This window comes from Mus caroli, chromosome X (genome assembly GCF_900094665.2).
Source record: "Mus caroli chromosome X, CAROLI_EIJ_v1.1, whole genome shotgun sequence".
NCBI lineage: Eukaryota > Metazoa > Chordata > Mammalia > Rodentia > Muridae > Mus > Mus caroli.
In genome coordinates, this window is record NC_034589.1 from 127,864,991 (window position 1) to 127,871,237 (window position 6,247).

At 41.7% G+C, this 6,247-nt stretch overlaps 1 protein-coding gene across 1 annotated transcript in view; it reads left to right on the forward strand.

The window, feature by feature from the left end:
* The first annotated feature begins 970 nt into the window (after window positions 1-970).
* The window catches only part of Pwwp3b (PWWP domain containing 3B), a 27,983-nt gene continuing 22,706 nt past the window's right edge, over window positions 971-6,247 (forward strand). Inside the window, exons 1-2 of the mRNA XM_021153987.2 lie at window positions 971-1,057; window positions 4,155-4,302. The gene's annotated coding sequence lies outside the window, so the exon portion shown is untranslated. The remainder of the gene's footprint in view (window positions 1,058-4,154; window positions 4,303-6,247) is intronic.

Sequence of the window (6,247 nt, forward strand, 5' to 3'; positions counted from 1 at the left end):
GAGAGACGGAGAGAGAGAAGGAGGAAGGAAGGGGAGGGAGGGAGAAGGGAAAGAGAAACAAGTAGAAAAGATGACCCACAAAGCAACAACAACAACCGATACAAAAAAAAAAAAAAAGGAACAGGCAAAACCCCTCTGAGGGCTGCTTTAACTACATCATTATTATACGGAGGCCTCTTTATCTTTTCTTTGCCTTCAGAAGTCACTCATCTAAGTAGATGCTCACAGTCATCTATTGGATGGAACACAGTGCCCCCAATGGAGGAGCTAGAGAAGGTACCCATTGAGCTGAAGGGGTCTGCAACCCTCTAGGTGGAACAACAATATGGACTAACCAGTACCCCCCAGAGCTCGTGTCTCTAGCTGCATATGTAGCAGAAGATGGCCTAGTCGGCCATCACTGGGAAGAGAGACCCCTTGGTCTTACAAACTTTATATGCCCCAGTACAGGGGAATGCCAGGGCCAAGAAGTAGGAGTGGGTGGGTAGGGGAGCAGGGCGGAGGGAGAGTATAGGGAACTTTCGGGACAGCATTTGAAATGTATATAAAGAAAATATCTAATAAATAAATAAATAAAAAGAAATGCCAGAAAAAAGAAAAAAAAAAGTCACTCATCTTACCATCATATGTGTTTGAATGGAAATTGAAGGTATGTTTGGGGCCCACAAAGTACAAAGTTCTTTAAAAAGAAAACTTGTCTTCTCTTGAACTGGGCATTGGTTTTGTACTTTTTTTTTCCTGAGCATCAGGAGCCCTCCTGTCCTCCACCCCCTCCCACCCCAAAAGGGGCGGAGCATCCGGGGCGGAGGGGAAGGCGGGAACGCACGAGGTGGGCGGGGCGGAGCTGCCCTTTTACAGGCTTGCGGAGGTCCGCGGGCCACTTGCTCCCGGCTCACATCCTACTGACTGTTCTTTCCAGAGGGAGAGACTGCCGAAGGGAGCGCCTCTCCGGTGGCCGAGGGGCGGCGGCGGCGGCGGCAGCGGCGGCCGCGGCAGGCGCCAGAGGCTGCGTCTTCAGGCCTGTCCGGGAGAATTGTTGCAGAATTCGGTGTGAAAGGTGAGAAAAGTCGGGGCTGCGGGGTGAAAGTAAGAAAAAGGGGTGTCGCTTTGTGCCGGTCACCTCGGTGAGAGAAATGATAACTGAGCTTTGTATTCCAGATTGTTCTTTTAAAAGTCTAATGGGAGAGAGGTGGCGATCATGTTACACCTGAGGAAAAATAATTCTTCGCGAGGTGGCAAACACTAACTTTTGAATGGATCATTTGGTTATTTTAGTCAAAAAGCCATGGTGGCTGTGCTGTTTCGAAAAAAATCTCCGCGAATTAATCTTTCTTATTTTGAAAGAAAAGTTTTGATGTCGTAAATGAAAATTTAAAGTCTGGGATGCTGGCTTACTTTCTATGTGTTGTGTTTGCCACAGATACTAATGTTTTGGTGAATTTTGATCAAAAGGATACAGTGAAGTACAATTTGCAGATTCAAGTGCCTCAGGGAGCTGGGAATGTGGTTATTTTTGTCAAAGAATAGATACTCAGTGTTTTAAAAGATAACAAAGTTTTAATTATATGTAAAAATGATCTCTTTCTACATCTCTGCTTACCTATCAAGAGGATGAGTCCTGAATGGTATAAAAATATAAAAGGTAAGAGAGGCTGGCATGGAGGTGGTAAAAGCCTGGACTCCCAGTGCTTGGAGGATGGGGGTGGGGGGGGCTGGATGATCAGCAGTTAAAAGCCAGCTTCCAATACTTAGTCCAGGCTACACTAGGCCTTGTCTCAAAACCAAACCCTGAGAGGTCATAAAAGCAATAAATATTCATTACAGTAAACAGAATAAATGGTACATCTAATAAGAAACAATGCGTCATATTAAAGAACATCTAAAGACAGTGCCCGATGTGTTTCCTTGCTTCACTGAGCATGTAGTACCTACATTGGCCTAAACTAACTGAAGAGAGAGAACTTAAAACCACAGGGGGGAAAGGTACTTGGGAACTATCTATGAGGATTGAATAAATGTAATTTCAAGAAGTGCATTCAAGTGTACATGTGACGAAGAATACAATGAAAAGTAGTAAACAACACAGGCAGAGCGTACTGAAGAGGCAGGGTTTTGTTATAGGCGTTAAGGACTTTGGCACTCAGATATAAAAATGGAGGTGACAGGGAATAATTTGTTTTGTTACAGGTGCTTGAGCAGCTGCCCACATGCATCCCATTGTCTTAAGCTACAGCTGGATTTTCCTGTGGATCTGAGAAGGCTGGTTACCCAATTCCCTGTGCTGGCTTAAAATTCACCTACTTATGCTATAGTCCAGAATGGTTCAAACAGGAGAGATTTATATACTCTTGAAACCGTATTTAGAAAATGTTCAAACACATTGTCGAGCCGTATGTAGGAGATAAGATGCAAGCTATCATTGAATACTGTTTAGTTGTTAAAAGAATAAAGTATGGCCAGATGGCTCAGTGGGTAAGTACAGTTGTCATGCAAGGCTGATGACCTGAGTCTCCAGAATCTATGTAAAGATGGAAGGAGAGAACTGACTCTACAGAGTTCCTCTGACCTTCACATGTATGCCAGGCAACATATACCAAGCTACCCCACATTACACCAGCAGACTCACCCACACCCAACCAAAAAGGTGAAATAACTCTACAGGCAATGAGAAGAGAATAGGTTTAAGGTTAACTGTAAAATTAAGTAACTTCCAGAAACTTCTGCATAATATAATCTCAAATCATTTACAAAAAGAGTATTGTATATTACTAGAATGAGTGTAGGAGAAAAATGAATATACAAATGATTTTTTTTTAAAAAAATGGTAATGTAAACAGAGTTAGAGAGAAAAATTTTTCAACTTATGTATTACATAATTTCAGTTTTAAATGAGCGTATTTGAGTTGTTTTCATTAGGAGAAAATTTAAAATCTAGAGATATGGAAGTCTTTAAAATAGTTAACAAATGATAATATGGAAATTATCAATATGGAAATACCATCTACATTATTGAGAGATAAACAGCCTAATTTCAAAAACATTCAAATATACGGATACAAATACATAGTAATAGGTCAAGCAAACTGCCATATTTTGATCACTATTGTAATACAAATCCAAACCTTGATAGAAAATAATAAGCATTGGGTATTTTATAGTCCAAACCCTAGAATCAGAATTTTTTATCCTGTTTTTTTTTTTTTACATAACACCAAGAGAGAGACAGAGATGGAGACAGAAAACGGGAAGATGGAGATGGAGACAGAGAGATGGAGAGAGAGAGAAAAAGAGAGGGGGGAGGGAGGGAGAGGGAGGGAGGGAGAAAGAGAGAGAAGGAGAGAGAGAGAGAGAGAATAAGAATAAGAATAAGAATAAGAATGTTTAAGCTGAGGATGCTAATTCTGGGAACTTGAGAAATCCACTGTCTGATTGTCTGGCACTTACAAGGTTTCCTCAATGTTTTCCAGGCAATCATTTTTATAACGTGGACAAACAAATAATAAATTCTGTTTAGTCTTAGCAGACTGTGAGCATTTGCATAGGAAGTGATTGAAAATATCTGTTGTATATAATTTGCAAACTCCATACAAAGAGAATGGGTGCTGTGAGGACTTCGGAAGTACCCAAAATGGGGCTGGTGAGATGGCTCAGTGGGTAAGAGCACCCAACTGCTCTTCCGAAGGTCCGGAGTTCAAATCCCAGCAACCATATGGCGGCTCACAACCATCCGTAACGAGATCTGACTCCCTCTTCTGGAGTGTCTGAAGACAGTGACAGTGTACTTACAGATAATAAATAAATAAATCTTTAAAAAAAAAAGAAGAAAGAAAGTACCCAAAATGACAACAAAACGCAAGGCAGATTGATAGGATGCAGCTCAGAGAGCAGCAAGCAAGGATATTTGCTTCCCTTCTTTTATGTCTCTACCTCTTAATTTCCTGAATGGAGAGTATTTTAGCATGAAACAAGTACAGGGTTGTTCTAAAAACCATTGCAACATGTATGAATAAGAGGGGAAATCAGCGTATTGTGAGACTCCTAGGGATGCGAGTTCACTGCATTCCTGTGCCTCATGACAGCCAGAGTTTGGGTAGGCGGTTTCTCTGCATTTTTTTCATTTTATTGATTTTATTTTCTGTCTTCCTTTTGCCTAGTCCTGCCTGTGATACCACTTGTGACCAGAACAGCAGTGCAGCCATACAAGTACCCAGAAGGGTGAAGGCTCTGCTGGGCAAACAGCTGAAGTGTGAATCAAAACAGCTGGGCCATAGTGTCAGACTACCAAAGTGCCTGTGACAGAGGGTGAGATTTTTTTTTTCCAGTTTCATCAGATGTCTTCCGTTTAAAAACATTTTGAGGTCGCAAAGGTTCATTTATTTTGGATCTATAGTATTTTCAATTTACAACTGCCTTTGTATCAGAGATGGTTTCAGTCAAAAATTTGGGGTCCAGTTTATTTGGCTTCCCATATTGAAGGCAGGAGAAATGGAGTCAAACCTTGTCGTTTTGAGCAAGCCCCTCCTGTTTTAAAGAGAAGTCCTGGTAGTGGCCATCCAGAGCTGGCCTGGAAACCGGAATAGCGAGTCCTTGAGAAGTGCTGTAGGTTGTTATCGCTGCATACCACACAGAGCAGTTACTAGGGTTTCTTAGGATCTGCTTAAAGGCCCCAAGGCTTTCTCCTTAGAAGGAAATCTGTGCTTTCCTGCATCGTGTTCATAGTGGCTTAAGGCACTCACTTCTTTTCTTTTCTGGCAACCATCAGAAATCTCTGACTCCAGAGTTTGTGCTGGGTTGTTGAAGTTGAGTCCTCTGTCTTTTGTCCACGAGATTTTCTCCAATTATCTTGGATAAACTGGGCAACAGTAGCAGCTCAGAAATCATTAAAACTTAGTATTCCCCCCACATCATCGAGAGAAGCCCAAAAGTCTCCAGTCGTCCTATAACACAAATAATATACCCCACAGTGCCAAAGACCCTCCTGCTCAAGTCCCTTTCTTCTTTTACAACAGAAGAGAAAAGATAAAGATGTGGTATCCGGTTTCAGTTATCTCAGTCCTTTTGAGGACTTGTCCATCCTGCCTTCTTCTGATTCTGTTTGCTTTTCTGACCTGCACCCTGTCTCCACTCTCATTGTTCACCCACATTTCTCCTTGCCCAAAGTCAGCCTTTTATCTAGTCCCTTTTCTTTGGGGGTTATGTTTTAATCTAACCCAGTTCACACTCATTGAAAATGTTTTCTTAAAGCTACCTTGTGAATTTTCAGGGGAATGAAAAACAGGCTAATAAGATAAGGCTTCTCAGAAAACACTACAGGGGTCTGCAATTTTTTATTATCACATCATGAAATTGTGGTTACTGTTTGATATTGAACAACCTAGGTTTAGCATTAGAGGTGCACGTGACTCATTCATCTTTGTTGAACAGGCTGTCTGTGATGTGGAGATGACAACCTAAATTTGTGTGGGAAAATAAAAGGTAATAAAGGTTTCAAAGCCACAACTATCTGATGTCCTATTTGAAAAATATTACCATAACGCCCTCACTATAGCATTGTAAATCCTGACATTGGAGCCTACCAACAGAGACCACCGCCTCACCAACAAACCCTTGACTCCCTTTTCAGAGTGGGTACAGAATCATTTTGACATTGCCTGACCCTTCAGCTTAGGATATCTGGAAGAACGATGGAGATGGCTTCTTTCTGTATTGTTCCCAGGGCCAACAGTTGTTTTTTTTTTCCCTTCTTCCTACTTGTTTATTACAGGAAGAGCTTTGCTAACCGTCCAGCTCTGTTTCTCTACTCTAGGTTGTTAAAATGAACAGGAGATTATTCATGTTATCTCTTCACTCTGTTAATTACTGGGATCTTTGAACATCTTAGAATGTTTGCTTTTAATCTTAGCACAGCATTATCTTAAGGGATGTAAAGCTCAGAATTGTTATCCCCAGGCAGTGTGTATAAGATATAGCTCCCCCTAGGAACTACCATGTCAGAGTTAAAGCTCAGAAAGAAGGGATGGCTAATCATTAATAAAGAAGAGTGGAGTGAGCCTTTCCCTGCATACGTTTATGGCATTCAGTGTCATTACAGGAACAGGTAGATCTGAAAGGGAACTGATCACCAAGCTTCAGCAGCAAAGAAAGACATGTCTTAGCCGGGCGTGGTGGCGCACGCCTTTAATCCCAGCACTCGGGAGGCAGAGGCAGGCGGATTTCTGAGTTCGAGGCCAGCCTGGTCTACAAAGTG